This window comes from Mobula birostris, chromosome 8, assembly GCF_030028105.1.
Source record: "Mobula birostris isolate sMobBir1 chromosome 8, sMobBir1.hap1, whole genome shotgun sequence".
Classification (NCBI taxonomy): domain Eukaryota; kingdom Metazoa; phylum Chordata; class Chondrichthyes; order Myliobatiformes; family Myliobatidae; genus Mobula; species Mobula birostris.
Genome location: NC_092377.1, coordinates 45,713,709 through 45,730,548, shown reverse-complemented (window position 1 = coordinate 45,730,548; position 16,840 = coordinate 45,713,709). Strand labels below are relative to the sequence as shown.

Here is a 16,840-nt window from a genome sequence, read left to right as displayed (position 1 = left end):
CTTTTTATCTTACTTTAATTTGTTTGCTGACAGATATTGGATCACGTTCACTTAGTCTGAGTTTGTTGGTTTTGGGAATGTATTTACCTTGAATGTTCAGCAGTGTACCTTTAAAATATATTCCATTTGTCTTCTTCTGATGCTCTGCTAAACTACATTCCTCAATCTATTTGCTTTAGTTATATCCATATTTCACTAAATTTACTCTCTTAAAATAATGTACTTGGAGCTTAGCCTGATATGTTTTTGATTTTCAAATCAAACTAAACTTTGTCATTCTAAAGACACTGTCCCCAGGTCATATGACTTGCAATTTTCTTTACATTTTCTGGGTCATTTACAAATACCAGATCAAGATAAGCATTACATCTCACAGTTTCTTTAAAGCAATGTGTAAAAAAGCAGTTATGCTTTACATATACTACTTTTGGCACTCAACAGATTTGCTAGCTTTAACTATTTTCATTTGTTTAACACCACTACCTTTCCATCACTTTCTTTGTCTCTGGTCGGTTTTAAGTGTAGTCAATCGATATGGTTTATTCTGGAATGATTCCCAGTTATTTATATCTCCATTCATTCTTTTACCCACCTAATTCATGGCTGAACAGACCTCTTTCCAAACTAGGTCCACACAAAGGAGCGTTACATCACATTTTTGTCTTTAAGCCTAAAGCCAAACCTCCTACATACATTTGTTTACACCCTTACGTTAGTTGTCCATATATAATGTGCTCAAGAGGGGTTTCCTTGATTTCTAGCTTAGTGTATTTGTTCATGACAAACAATGCTTAATTTAGTAATTTATCCCTCACAACTAGAACCTTATTCCTGGTTGTCCTTTTTTTAACTCCAGTTTGTAGATGCTCACAAGAGATCAGTGGCTAGACTATTCAATTTCACTTACCTAACATTTCTCAGTTAATGAATCAAATATTTTGATTTGTCTTTGAAAAACTATTTGCTTCAGTTTGTACTTTGCACCTTGTACCCTGCTTCCTGATAATCATAATTCTGTCTGTACACCTCCTGAATAATAAAAAAATTACAATCCATCTGTGATGTTATAATATATTGAAAATTATATTGCAAATAATAAAGCATTGACTGATCAATTAAAATTAATTTCTTAGTCCAGCAGTCTAAGACTAGGAACCTAGTTTTGTCCATAGCTATGAAATTCAGCAATGTCTTGAATTGCTACTTCACTGTTCCCATGAAGCTGCCAGAGAATATTAATCTGGCACATCATACAGTTAACGATGGGTCAGTTTTAAATATTCATAATGCTGCTGTGCTGTTTTCAACCAATCAATCAAAATATTTGACCCTCTGATTGACATAATTTTAAATGCCTGCTTACATAGGTAAATTTGAATGTTTTGTCCAGTGCTTGCTTACAGTAAAAAGTTCTCTGAGGAAGTTTGGGATCAATTAACAAGCATAGTGGAGATTGTTTGAAGAAATGAATATATTCAATTGTAGTTTATCAAGAGAGAAACATTTTCTTAGAACTGTTTCTTTCTCATACTTTTTCCATGGTTCCTCCCCTTCCAATTTCTCATAATTCCCCCTTTTTGATCATCACTTTGTTTAATCATTCCAGGATCAGAATCAGAAGCAGGTTTAATATCACTGGCAAATATCATGAAATGTATTGTTTTGCTGCAGCAGTACATTGTAATACATGATAATGAACTATAAATTACAACGTCTGTCTGTCTGTCTAGGTACCATATCCGATGCGGACTTTGGTGACCATGGTTTTCCATATAGATCCATCCTTTGTTTTTTGGATGACTTCCATTTCCTCGATGTGTAGCCACCTGGCTAGGCTTTTGATGTGCATAAGCCGAGGTCTATAAATTACAATAAGAAATATATATAAAAATATTAAATTACAAAAAGTAGTGCAAAAAGAGAGGAAACAAAATACAGAGGTAGTGTTCATGAGTTCAATGTCCATTCAGAAATATGATGAAAGTGGGGAGAAGCTGTTCCTGAAACATTGAGTGTGTGTCTTCAGGCTCCTGTACCTCCTATTTGATGATAGTAATGAGAAGAGGGCATGTCCTGGGAGATGGAGATCTTCAATCATGGACGCTGATGGTATTGTGTTTAGCTACCATGGTCATTTTCCCGAGACTCTCTGCCTCTCTAGGCATCTTTGCTCCTTAATGATGCTTCTTAAAACTTAACACTATCACCAGTACCTTGATCAAGTACCATAAAATGTCCTAATGTGCCTCGGCATGAATTTTTGTTTAGTAATGTTCCTTCAAGTCACCTTAGGATATTTTGCTGTATTAATCACACTTGGTAAATGGAATTATTTTGTTATTGAGAAATAAGGAGCAGGTTGGGTTCCTGGATGAAATAAATATAGATCACATATTAGAAAGGATGGCAATACTTCGAGTTTGTCATCCAGTCTGGGCGTGAATCAACTGTGATTGTTGAGGGAAAAATAGGAGCTGTGGATGTATTGGTCAGTCTTCCAATAGTCCATCTAACATACAAGGCTGGTAACAAAAAACTGGAGAATTATGAATATCATGCCTTTTCTCAGAAAAAGCAGAAGAATGATAACCATAGAAATTATAGGTTCAGGAGTTTCATATTAGACATTTGGAAATTTTTAAAAAGGATAACCTGGGAGAAAAGTAACAGCCACTCAGACTAATACAGACCTCAATTGCTAACAGAATTTTTGGTTAATATTGCAGATCTGTTAAGGGCAAGCCATGATGGATCAACCATGTAGTTTCAGGCTTATGTGTAAAGGCGAATGAAGACAGTGCCATTGGTATTATGTTCAAGAACTTTCAAATTGCAAAGTATTGTGTATCAGGCTTATACTCAAAATGTACTGTAAATCTTTGGGAATAACAGGGACAGTAGTTACATAATTCAGAAATTTCTGAATGTACGGAAAGAAACTATTTTGATGAATGTTTTTATAGTCCGGAGGGAAATATACACATTCCCAAAGATACAAGTTTTGTAGCATTATTTCCCTCCTTAGATCAGAGGAGATTAAGAAGAGAAATTATAAAGATGTTCAAAATCTTTGGAGTTTACATAGAATAAATTAAGAGAAATTAACAGAAAATATAAGAAATATTCAGCACATCAGAGAACATCCAACAAAATTATATTTAATACTTAATATTTAATTTCATTAAAATAAAGCATCAGATTTTGCCTTCTTGTCAGAGACTCTGGCTAAGTGGCTACTTAGTTCTACTTTTATTTCACTATTTTCATGTACAGTGGATGCTAATTAGTTCACATCAGGACCAGTACATTTTGGCACAATTAGGCTGTTGCCCCAATCAGCCAAAGTTAGAAAGCTATAAAAAAGACAAACTACCATTTAACTGAGTAACAAATTATGTATTTAAATGAACTACAGAACAAATTAGAACACTACTAGTACCACTACAGTATTAAGAAACTGTTTATTAGTTCCTAATCGTTATTGACAGTGGAATTTATCCAGTGCACGCTGTTGTGCTCTTTCGATTGACTGTAAAGAAACAAAATGACCACAGACATCTAATTCCACATGAATTGCCTTCATACAGTGCTTTGGACAATTCCATCCTCCAAATCTTCATTTTCATTGTAACATTCATCGATATCTTCAAATTTCTTATATTTCCTAACCTGCTGAAGTAGTGAAATTCGAGCAACACACATCAAAATTGCTGGTGAACGCAGCAGGCCAGGTAGCATCTCTAGGAAGGGGTACAGTCGACGTTTCAGGCCGAGACCCTTCGTCAGGACTAACTGAAGGAAGAGATAGTAAGAGATTTGAAAGTGGGAGGGGGAGGGGGAGATCCGAAATGTTAGGAGAAGACAGGAGGGGGAGGGATGGAGCCAAGAGCTGGACAGGTGATTGGCAAAAGGGATACGAGAGGATCATGGGACAGGAGGCCCAGGGAGAAAGACAAGGGGAGGAGGGAAAACCAGACGATGGTCAAGGGGTATAGTCAGAGGGACAGAGGGAGAAAAAGGAGAGTGAGAGAAAGAACGTGTGTATAAAAATAAATAACGGATGGGGTACGAGGGGGAGGTGGGGCATTAGCGGAAGTTAGAGAAGTCAATGTTCAAGCCATCAGGTTGGAGGCTACCCAGGCGGAATATAAGGTGTTGTTCCTCCAACCTGAGTGTGGCTTCATCTTTACAGCAGAGGAGGCCGTGGATAGACATGTCAGAATGGGAATGGGATGTGGAATTAAAATGTGTGGCCACTGGGAGATCCTGCTTTCTCTGGCAGACAGAGTGTAGGTGTTCAGCAAAGCGGTCTCCCAGTCTGCGTTGGGTCTCACCAATATGTAGAAGGCCACATCGGGATCACCGGACGCAGTATATCACCCCAGCTGACTCACAGGTGAAGTGTCGCCTCACCTGGAAGGACTGTCTGGGGCCCTGAATGGTGGTAAGGGAGGAAGTGTAAGGGCATGTGTAGCACTTGTTCCGCTTACGGGGATAAGTGCCAGGAGGGAGATCAGTGGGGAGGGATGGGGGTGACGAATGGACAAGGGAGTCGCGTAGGGAGCGATCCCTGCAGAAAGCGGGGGGGGGGAGGGAAAGATGTGCTTAGTGGTGGGGTCCCGTTGGAGGTGGCGGAAGTTACGGAGGATAGTATGTTGGACCCGAAGGCTGGTGGGGTGGTAGGTGAGGACCAGGGGATCCCTATTCCTAGTGGGGTGGCGGAAGGATGGAGTGAGAGCAGATGTGGGTAAAATGGGGGAGATGCGTTTGAGAGCAGAGTTGATGGTGGAGGAAGGAAAGCCCGTTTCTTTAAAAAAGGAGGACATCTCCCTCGTCCTGGAATGAAAAGCCTCATCCTGAGAGCAGATGCGGCAGAGACGGAGGAATTGCGAGAAGGGGATGGCATTTTTGCAAGAGACAGGGTGAGAAGAGGAATAGTCCAGATAGCTGTGAGAGACAGTAGGCTTATAGTAGACATCAGTGGATAAGCTGTCTCCAGAGATAGAGACAGAAGGATCTAGAATGGGGAGGGAGGTGTCGGAAATGGACCAGGTAAACTTGAGGGCAGGGTGAAAGTTGGAGGCAATAAAGTCAACGAGCTTAGCATGCGTGCAGGAAGCAGCGCCAATGCAGTCGTCAGTGTAGTGAAGGAAAAGTGGGGGACAGATACCAGAATAGGCACGGAACATAGATTGTTCCACAAAGCCAACAAAAAGGCAGGCATAGCTGGGACCCATACAGGTGCCCATGGCTACACCTTTAGTTTGGAGGAAGTGGGAGGAGCCAAAGGAGAAATTATTGAGATTAAGGACTAATACCGCTAGACGGAGCAGAGTGGTGGTAGAGGGGAACTGGTTAGGTCTGGAATCCAAAAAGAAGCGGAGAGCTTTGAGACCTTCCTGATGGGGGATGGAAGTATATAGGGACTGGACATCCATGGTGAAAATAAAGCGGTGGAGAAATTGTTTTGTTTTCACTCTCAGCCATTTCTAGCATCTCCAAGCTTGAATGCAGAAAGCGCAGTGAGCAAAATAGCTCTGAATTGTATTGCTGCTTGTTTCTCACTATCAGTCACAAAAAACACTGTTTTTTGAACACAAACACATGCAACTGATGTTACTTAAAAATTATCTACTCTAAGCATTGTGTTGTGTCTAACGGCCACAGAAATGCATGCAACTGAGGCTAGTTAGAAACTGTTCGGCAACATTTTCCTGTCCTAAGTAACTGGCAGAGTATCCCAGTAATTGAAGGGAATCCCAGCTATTTCTGCGATTAATTTTTGTTATTTAAAAAGTTATCCTGAATAAGTGGCTGTCTCTCTTAACCAGTGGCCCAGTTAACCAGAATCCACTGTAAATAACTGGAGTGCACAACTTTAAGATGAATGGCCAAAGAACCATCAGGGATGTACGTAATACTGTTATAGGTGATTAGGAATTCGAAGCACTTGTGGTTGCAGATTCAATAAGAGCCTTCAAAAGGAAATGTTTGAACGAGAACAAAATGTCTGAATATAGGAAAACAGTGGGTGGGTAGGAGCTACTGGATTGTCCTTAAAAAAGAGCTAGTACAGACTGAATGGGCCAAGTGTACTTCTTCCATACAATGCTTTTCTGTGACTATAATGATTCTACAAATGTTACTAGTTCGTGATCTCTGTCATTGAAAGCTGAATAGTGACAAGACAATGTAATGTAAAAAAAAATTCCTTCACCGATGAGTATTCCCTGTTTTTGATAAAATTGTGGGACATAGTAGCTTCTAGGAGTAGAACATTTGTTATGAAGGATCCAACTTGAGTACTAGTAATAAACCACATTTTAAAAATTTAGTTTTTTGCATTTCAATAGCTCTAGAATGTCTTCTACCACTCAGAATCATAGTCAGAATCAGATTTATTATCACCGACATATGTCATGAAATTTGTTGATTTGTGGCAGCAGTACAGAGCAATACATTAGACAGATAGATAGATACTTTATTGATCCCAAAGGAAATTACAGTGTCACAGTAGCATTACAAGTGCATGGATATACAAATATTCAAATATTAGAAGAGAAGTAAGAAAGAATAAAAAATAAGTTACCTCAAACAGTCTAACAGGATGGAGGTCTTCACCTCAGTGGCCTTACATTGACTCATTATAGAGCCTAACGGCCGAGGGTAAGAATGACCTCATATAACTCTTTGGAGCAGCTCAGTTGTCTTAATCTATTACTATAAGTGCTCCTCTATTCAGCCAAGGAGGCATGCAGAGGGTAAGAAGCCTTGTCCAGAATTGTCAGGATTTTCTGTAGGGTCCTTTGTTCTACCACAGCATCCATTGTGTCCAGTCTGTTTCATATAACAGAGCCAGCCTTTCTAATCAGTTTATTGAGCCTGTTGGCATCACCCGTGTTGATACCATTGCCCCAGCACACCTCCGCATAGAAGATTATACTGGTGACAACAGACTGGTCGACATGTGAAGGAGAGGGTCTCAGTCTCCCCAGGAAGTAAAATGTTCAACAAGACAAAATGCTCTCCACAGTACATCTGTAGAAATTTGTTGGGGTCTTTGGTGATGTACCAAATCTCCTCAGACTCCTAATGAAATATAGCCACAGGCATTCTTTCTTCATGAATGCATCAATATGTTGGGCCCAAGATACATCTTCAGAGATGATGGCATCCAGGAACCTAACCTGCTTACCCTTTCCACTCCTGACTCCTTGATGAGAACAGCTGTCTGTTATCCTGATTTCCCTTTTCTGAAGTCCGCGGTCAATTCCTTGGTCTTTCTGATGTTCAGTGCAAGGTTGTTGTTGTGACACCACTCAGCCTGTCAATCTAACTCACTCCTCCTCATCACCATCTGAGATCCTGCCAACAACAGTTCTGTCATTGGTGAATTTACAGATGGTATTTGCGCTGTGCCTAACCACATAGTATTGAATGTAGACAGAGTAGAGCAGCAGGCCAAGCACACATCCTTGAGGTGCACCTGCGTTGAGTGCCAGTGAGGAGAAGGTGTTATTTATGATCAGCAATGACCGTGGCCTCTTGATAAGAAAGTCAAGCATCTAGTTGCAAATCAGGATTTGAAGCTAATACTGAAAGGGTGATTGTGTTGAACACAGGGCTGTCATCAATAAACAACAGCTTAATATAGGTATTGCTGTTGTCCAGGTGGTCCAAGACTCAGTGTAGAGCCAGTGGGCATCCACTGTAGACCTGTTGTGGTAGTAGTCATATTGCAGTGGGTCCAGGTCCTTGCTCAGGTAGGAATTAATTCTAGCCGTGACCAACTAGACAAAGCACTTCATCACAGTAGATGTGAGTGCAAACTGGGCAATAGTCATTGAGACAGCTCACCCTGCTCTTCTTGAGAACCAGTATGACTGATGGCCTCCCTTTTAGCAGTTGAGAACCTCTGACTGCAGCAGTGAGCAGTTGAAGATGCCCTTGAACCCTCCAGCCAGTTGGTTGGCACAAGTTTTCTGTGCCCTGCCAGGTGCACCATCAGGGCCAGACACCTTGTGTGTGTTCACCCTCTTGAAAGATGTTCTGATGTTGGCATCTAAGACAGATATCACACAGTCACCAGATACTGATATATATATATATATATCAGATATATTATAACTGAAATGCAGTATGTTAGATATACAGATACTGTGATATCACTGAGATGCTAATGTCAGAACATCTTTCAAGAGGGTGAACCCACACATGCATAGTTTTATTCTCACTTACAAAGCATACATACGACACGTTCAGCTCATTGGGGAGTGAGCTGAACAACCATGTATACTGTTGTGCATCTGATTTCATTTCTAATTTCACTCAGAATTGCTTTTTTCGCTCTTAAGTTAGCATTCCATGGATCATACCTGGGCTTCTTGGACAGTTCTAGATCATCATTCTTGAACACCACAGATCCAGCCCTCAGCAGACTGCAAATCTCCTTACTCATCCATGGCGTCTTGTTTGGGTATGTACCATATGAAGTTGGAGACAGCTGTGACATATTCATTCTGATCTGAAGATGAATCCTTGGATATGATCCAGTCCATCAATTCAAAGCAGTCATGCAAGCGCTCCTCTGCCACCGTTGACCATACCTCCGCTGTCCTTGCCACTGGTACTGTGGTCCTCAGTCCCTGTCTGTAGGCCAGGAGTAGAAGCACAGCCAAGTGATTGGATTTGCCAGATTATGGGTGTGGGATGGCATGAGAAACATTCTGTCTTTTGTTATAAATGAAGATTTAATGAACGGGAAGGATGATCAGAATTATTGGGTGGATTGTGCTTTGATGCATGTGGAGTTCTGGGGGAAAATCACTGCCAATCCACCCATCACTGTTCAGCTCGACTTCAGCTTTTGCATCTGTCTACCTCTGACTGGAAGTTGGAAGTGAACTGCAGTTCACATGCCAGTGGTATAGTTCTGGATCTTGCTGAGGTCAAGGACTCAACACACCTTAAAAGGAACCTCATTAATAAGATAAATTTAGCTGAATTATTAGTTATTCTATTTCACTTGTACTTATGTGCTTAATCATTTTAATGCAGTGTAGTGTTAACAAAATCATAATCACTTAATTGCCAGAATGTGAAACATACTAGAATAGATTGTGGTTCAGTGCCAAACATAAGGCACAGGACAATATCATAACAGATAACACAGTAGCAACCAACAATCTACAAGACAATAGTGCAAACAGCCATGGGCTATCAACAATTAGCAGAATGGTCACATACCCAAACATCAATAATCAAACTGAAATAAATGTGAACAAACTCACTAATTATCAACAGAACAAGGAGAGCAGGAAAGCCCATTTAATGGATGTTGTGCAGGGACAGTTAGAGTATTATACCTGAGCAAGTTTTGTGGAGAAGCTGTATCGCTACTGGAAAGAAGCTTCAGAGATGACGTGTAGTCTTGGTGGTGATGGATTTGAAGCAACTCTGATGACAATTTGGTGAATAGGTGACTGTTGGGGTGGATGGAGTAAACAGAAATTTTTTCAGCTATGTATTACTTGCTGAAATTATTCTATGTCCTTTTTTTTATTTTAACCCATTTTCAACTGCCTTTAAATCATACCTCTGAGAGTCCTTCAAGTCTGCTGGGATAGGGTCTCTTTTTCTGCCACTCAAGGTCTAGTCACTACTCTTAGCTTGTTCCTCCTGGTGAGGTGCCCCAGTGTGGAGATCACCAGTGTGGCCTGCTCTGTTGTGCCAGGGCAGTCAGTGCAGCTGAAATGAGTGTGTGGGTATTGAACATAGTGTTGGCATTATTGAGCATGAATTGGTCCAATGATTTCAAAAAATCCAGTAAATAAAATATGATGCCCAGTTTAATTGAATAAACAAGAAACTGGTCTTCAACATGAAACACTAACTCTGTTTCTCTTTCTGCAGATACTGCCTAACCCAATAAGTTTTCAAACAGCAGTTTAAGACCATAAGATCATAAGACAAAGGAGGAGCAAAAGCAACTATTTTGGCCCATTGAGTCTGCTCCACCATTCAATCATGGCTGATCATTTTCTCCTCCTCAGCCCCAATCCCTGGCCTTCTCCCCATAACCTTTGATACTGTGTCCAAGAACCTATCAATCTCTGCCTTAATTACAACTGATGACCTGGACTCCACAGCTGCCTGAGATAACAAATTCCACAAATTCACCACCCCCTGGCTAAAGAAATTTCTCTGCATCTCTGTTTTAAATGGATGCCCCCTCTATCCTAAGACTGTGCCCTCTTGTCCTAGACTCCCCCACCATGGGAAACATCTTTTCCATGTCTACTCTGTCTAGGCCTTTCAACATTTAATAAGTTTCAGTTTTCTTTTTACTTCCTGCATCTTTAGTGTCCTTTGTTGATTTTCAAACAAAAGAATTTGCAATTATAGCAAATTTCTATATTTTATTTATATTTTGTATTTACAGATACAGCACAAAACAGGCTCTACTAGCACAAAGAGCCACACTGGCCTGCAACCCACCTACTAGAAATATAGAAACATAGAAAACCTATAGCATCATACAGACCCGTCAGCCCACAATGCCGTGCCGAACATGTACTTACTTTAGAAATTACCTAGGGATACCCATAGCCAGCTATTTTTCTAAGCTCCGTGTACCTATCCAGGAGTCTCTTAAAAGACCCTATCATATCCGCCTCCACCACCGTCGCCGGCAGCTCGTTCCACGCGCTCACCACTCCCTATGTAAAAATCTTACCCCTGACATCTCCTCTGTACCTGCCTCCAAGCACCTTAAAACTGTGCCCTCTCGTGATAACCATTTCAACCCTGGGAAAAAGCCTCTGACTTGTTCACAAATGTTCATAAGTCCTGCCTCTCAGGATCTTTTCCACCAACTTACCAACTACTGAAGTGGTCTATAATTTCCTGGGCTATCTCTACTCCCTTTCTTGAATAAGGGAACAACAACTGCAACCCTCCAATCCTCCGGAACCTCCCCCGTCCCCATTGATGATGCAAAGATCATTGCCAGGGGCTCAGCAATCTCCTACCTTGCCTCCCACAGTAGCCTGGGGTACATCTTGTCCGGTCCCGGAGACTTATCCAACTTGATGCTTTCCAAAAGCTCTAGCACATCCCCTTTCTTAATGTCTCTATGCTCAAGCTTTTCAGTCCACTGTAAGTCATCCCTACAATTGCCAAAGTCCTTTTCTGTAGTGAATACTGAAGCAAAGTATTCATTAAGTACCTCAGCTATCTCCTCCAGTTCCATACACAGTTTTCCACTGTCTCACTTGATTGGTCCTATTCTCTTACGTTTTATCTTCTTGCTCTTCACATATTTGTAGAATGCCTTGGGATTTTCTTTAATCCTGCTCATAGCCCCTTCTGGCTCTCCTAGTTTCATTTTTAAGCTCCTTCCTGCTAGCTTTATAATCTTCTAGATCTTTATCATAACCTAGTTTTTTGAACCTTTCATAAGCTTTTCTCGACTAGATTTACAACAGCCTTTGTACACCACAGTTCCTGTACCCTACCATCATTTCCCTGTCTCATTGGAATGTACCTATGCAGATCATTACGCAAATATCCCCTGAACATTTGCCCACATTTCTGCCGTACATATCCATGAGAACATCTGTTCCCAATTTATGCTTCCAAGTTCCTGCCTGATAGCTTCATATTTCCCCTTACTCCAATTAAACGCTTTCCTAACTTGTCTGTTCCTATTGCTCTCCGATGGGATGGTAAAGGAGATAGAATTGTGATCACTATCTCCAAAGTGCTCTCCCACTGAGAGACCTGATGCCTGACCAGGTTCATTTCCCAATGCCAGATCAAGTACAGCTTCTCCTCTTGTAGGCTTATCTACATATTGTGTCAAGAAACCTTCCTGAACACACCTAACAAACTCCACCCTATCTAAACCCCTTGCTCTAGGGAGGTGCCAATCAATTTTAGGGATATTAAAATCTCCCACCACGACAACCCTGTTATTGTTACACCTTTCCAGAATCTGTCTCCCCATCTGTTCCTCAATGACCCTGTTACTATTGAGTGGTCTATAAAAAAACACGCAGTAGAGTTATTGACCCCTTCCTGTTTCTAACTTCTACCCACAGAGACTCAGTAGACAATCCCTCCATGACTTCCTCGTTTTCTGCAGCGGTGGCACTATCTCTGATCAGCAGTGCCATGCCCCCACCTCTTTTGCCTCCCTGCTTGTCCTTTCTGAAATATCTAAAGCCTGGCACTCGAAGTAACCATTCCTGCCCCTGAGCCATCCAATTCTCTGTAATGGCCACAACATCATAGCCCCAAGTTCTGATCCATGCTCTAAGCTCATCTGCTTTGATCATGATGCTTCTTGCATTTAAATAGACACAACTCAAACCATTGATCAATAATAATACTGTATTATTCCCTAGCTTAATCACAGTACAATTTACAATGAACATTTAATCCACTAACTGGTATGTCTTTAGAATGTAGGAGGAAACCGGAGCACCTGGAAGAAACTCACATGCTCATAGGAAGAACTTATAAACTTCTTACAGACAGCATCAGAAATTAACTCTAAACTACGAAGCCCCATCCTGTAATAGCATCACACTAACTACTGCACCACCATGGTGCCCCATATAAATGGTATATATTCAAGGTGCATTTCTTTTGTTTTGCAGCCCAGGAATTTTGGATTTTGGAGGATCAAAACCTGAAAGCATGGAATGAGAGGAAACTGGTTTGCACCTGTGGCCTCAATTTAAGGCCAATCATTGTGTCAAAGCAGCGGAACTTCACGGTAGAGGGGAGAGTCAAGAGAAGCATCATTCCCAGACAGCTCTCAGCCATTAAATACCGTTCACTTAAAATCTGAGGGAGGTTGATAAAAAAGATCAAATCTTCTTTTGTACAGTCAGTCACATGCAGTGAGAGGCCTGTGAAAACTGAAAATTGTAGTGAAAAATGGAGGTAATCTCGCTCAAAAGCATGCCTGTTTATAATAAAGAGATACATTTTATTTTATTAACAACACAGCATGATGACTGCAGGAAAAACTGATATGGCTTGTTTTTTTTTCTTATTTTTAAAATGGAATTCATTGCTCACTAATACATTACTGAGTTATTTATTGAACTGCCAATGATTTATGCCTAAGGCTTAATGGCTGTAATGCAATAAACCTTTTACATTCCTTGAGATAGAATGGCAATCCTGCCCCTTCAATAGTTGTACCTGAAGTGGGTAACCCTGTGGATAAACACAAAATGTTCTTTTAACTTGCACTGTTTCCATTGCTATAATTGCTGTGCATTTAAAGTATGTAATTTCTTTTCTACTGAAGCTTGTATTTTCTGTATAAAAGCAGTTCTAGGACTTTTTTCACTGCAGTTACAATAACATTGGTACGGCTTAGTCACTCCATTCTGTATTAATCAGTAACTTGAAGCAATAACATATTTTAAATGCCATTCCAAATCTCATCTAGCTGTATTGGGTGATATCATTTGAAGAAATTCCTTAAAAAAAGGATCATGGAGGAGAAATAGTGGTGAATTTTAGTGTAAAACATCCTTGTCAAAAACCATGAAGTGCTCCAGAACAGGCCTTCCCAAACTTTGTTATGCCATGGACCGCAGGTTGGGGCCCCTGCGCTAGAGGATACAGTGGGACAATTACTGTCGTGCCAGTGACACATCAAGGTGGTCTGGGAAATGTGTCTGAAACAGAAGCTCAGATTAAAAAAAAAGAAAGAGAATGTAGAAGGTGTGCAAACACATCAGAAATAGTGAATGGAGCAAGCCCATTTCCACCATTCACTAAGACCGCAATTTATTCAGCGCCTCACATTCAGCTTCTCACCAAACCCCCTGTCCTCTGATTCGCTAAAGCACTTCACAAGGTATGGGTAGAGATGAAATGTTTCACAGTCTTAGAAAGAAGGAAGACTGGAGATTAAAGTGATTAGAGAGGATGTCAGTAATGACCATTAGTTGTTTGAAAATATGGAATTCGGTGATTTTGAAAATGTTGTAAGGTGGAAGAACCATTTTTGAGAATAGGGAGCAGGTGACGATACCGGTGGGCAATGGCTTTCACTAGAACTGCTTTTGTGTGTATTTAACTGCACACAAGTTCACATCCAATAAAGGATAACTCATTTTTATAATACATCCCTGACAATCTGTGATTGTCTTTGATGTATATCTATATAATATTCTGAATCTATTTTATGGGTTTTCATATATTAAGTGTGTGAATTAGAGAGTGACAAAGTTTAAAGTTAAAAACAAGGGACTGGTTAAGGAAAGGATCTAGTACTATGTTTTCAAAGTTAATATTAAATTCATATTCAGAGTCAAATTGTATCCTCACCTGAAATTTAGCTTCATAAAAATAAACTGAGCAATTGACTTTTACCAAGATGACCAGAATATTTTTCGAAGTGGTATTCCAGGGGGTACATCTCAGATGCTCTTCCACAGGAGGTGCTGACTGAATACCTTTCTCATTTTTTGTACTTTGGATAGAGCAACTGGTCATAATGAAATACTGAAGGAAAAAAAAATTGCCAAAAAACAGTAAACCTTTATTAATCATAGGGGTACCTCAGCTAGAGTTATGCTTCCAGTTCTGGGCATCAGGCTTAAACAATGTCAAGACTTAACCAGGTTTCAGAAAGGAAACAGAAATGATTTACTAAAATGGGAGCAGGGATGAAGGGTGTCAGTTATCTAAAGAAAATAGAAATGCTGAGATCGCTCCCCTTGGAGCAGAGGAAGTTAGGAGGAGAAACATTCATAATTACCAAAGGTGTTTCTATAGGTTAAAACTGATTCAACTAGCTTGAGGACTTGGCTTTAAAATAATTGGCAGAATCACCAGGGGGAAGATAAGGTGAGTTTTTTTTTTCAGGTAGCTATTATAGCCTGGATTACATTGCTTGAAAATATTATAGAAGCAGAGTCAATATTAATTTTCAAAGAGGACCAACATCTCCTTGCTCCCCATCACTCTCAACACAGCACCCCCCTCCCCTGGGCTGTGTGGTGAGACCACTGCTGTACAGTCTGTTCATACCAGACTGCATGGCTATACAGTCGACTTATCACATTGTCAAATTCACAGATGACACGACAGTGGTGGGGTTCATCAGCAACAATGATGATACTGCCTACAGAGAGGAAGTGGAAGAATTTGAGGTCTGGCGCCAGGCAAATAACCTCTTCCTCAATGTCAATGTGGCAAAGGAGATAGTTATTGATTTGATGAGAACTGTCGCCACTCACACCCCTCTCTACGTTGGCGACACAGCAGCGGAAACAACGAGCATTTTCAAATTCCTGGGAGTGCACAGCTTGCACAACTTCGCATGGTCCCAGAACACATTCTATACAATCAGGAAAGCTTACCAATGCCTCTACTTTCTGAGGAGGCTGAGCTATTTGCAAATGATTCTTTGAGAGAAGAAGGCTGAAAATGAGTGAAATTATCATGATTTTTGGTTTATTTTTTTTCAGGATTACAGTTATATTAGGAAGGTCAGTTACCATTGAGAAGGTGATGTTGAGCTGCCTTCTCAGTCACTGCAGTCTCATTGATCCAGGTACCTCTACAATGCTGTTGATGAGTGAGTTTCAGGATTTTGGCCCAGTGGTAAGTTAGTTCTCAGTCATGTTGATGTTACTTGGAGGGGAACCTGTAGTTGCTTATGCTCCCATGCACCTGGTGCCCTTGTCCTGTTTTATGCTGCTAATTGTGGGTTTAGGAGGTACCTGTAGCACATTTTGTGAATACTGCAGTCATTATCTGTTGGTGACGACAGGAATGAACCAATTAAGAAAACTGTTTTAACCTGTGTATTGTTGAATTTGTATTATATTGTCTTCGTTTTTATTGTCACGTGTACCAAGATGCAGTGAAAAGCTCGTCTTGCAGACTACTTATACATATCAAATTATTTCACAGTGCATTGAGCTAGAATGAGGTAAAAACAATAACAATGCAGAATGAGTAGAATAGGCCACTGAAAAAGTGCAGTGCAGGTAAACGATAAAGTGCAAGATCACAATGAGATAGACAGTGAGGCCAAGAGTCTATCTTATTATACAGGAGGTCCATTCAAGATCCAGTTAACAATGGAGCAGAGGTTATCCTGAGCGTGTTGGTTCATGCTTTCAGGCATTTGTATCTTCTGCCTGATGGGAGAGGGGAGAAAAGAGAATATCCGGGTTGGATGGGGCCTTTGATTATGCTGGCTCTTCTACCGAGGTAGCGAGAATTGTAGACAGAGTCCATAGAGGGGAGACAGGTTCCCGTGATATGCTGAGCTGTGCCCACAACTCTCTGCAGTTTTTTTTACAGCCACATACAGAGCAGTTGCCGTACTAAGGTGTCATGCTGCCAGACAGAATGTTTTCCATGGAAATGTTCTTTGTATTATCAGAGTAGCACTCGCGCAGGCAAATTAATAGTATTCCACCACACTCTGACTTGTGCCTTGTAAGTGTAGCAAGAGTCCAGGATTTAATGGTAATGAGTCACTCAGACTATTGCAGCCACAGCATTTATGAGTCTAGTCCATTTGTGATCCTGATCAGTGGTGGTTGGAGACCTGCAATGATAATGCTGTCTAGGAAAGGCAGGTAACCTCTACTGCCGAAGATGGAAATCGAATGGCTGCTTTCCCTTGACTGTGTGGTCTCCTCTACCAGAATGTTGCAACGGGTAAGTTAATGGGCCATTGTAAATTGCCCCCACTGTAGACAGTTGTCAGGAGAATCAGTGCAAAGAGTTGATGGGAATGTAAGTTATAAAAAGGGATCGGTGTACAAATAACGTAGATAGGTGTTTGATAGCC

The 16,840-nt window shown here is 40.8% G+C and overlaps 1 long non-coding RNA gene across 2 annotated transcripts in view; it reads left to right on the top strand.

Moving 5' to 3' along the window:
* LOC140201282 (uncharacterized) overlaps positions 1–14,336 on the top strand; it is a 63,411-nt gene extending 49,075 nt beyond the window's left edge. For both annotated transcript variants that reach the window (XR_011886819.1, XR_011886818.1), the window contains one exon: positions 12,663–14,336. This is a non-coding gene — a long non-coding RNA (uncharacterized lncRNA). The remainder of the gene's footprint in view (positions 1–12,662) is intronic.
* Positions 14,337–16,840: the final 2,504 nt, after the last annotated feature.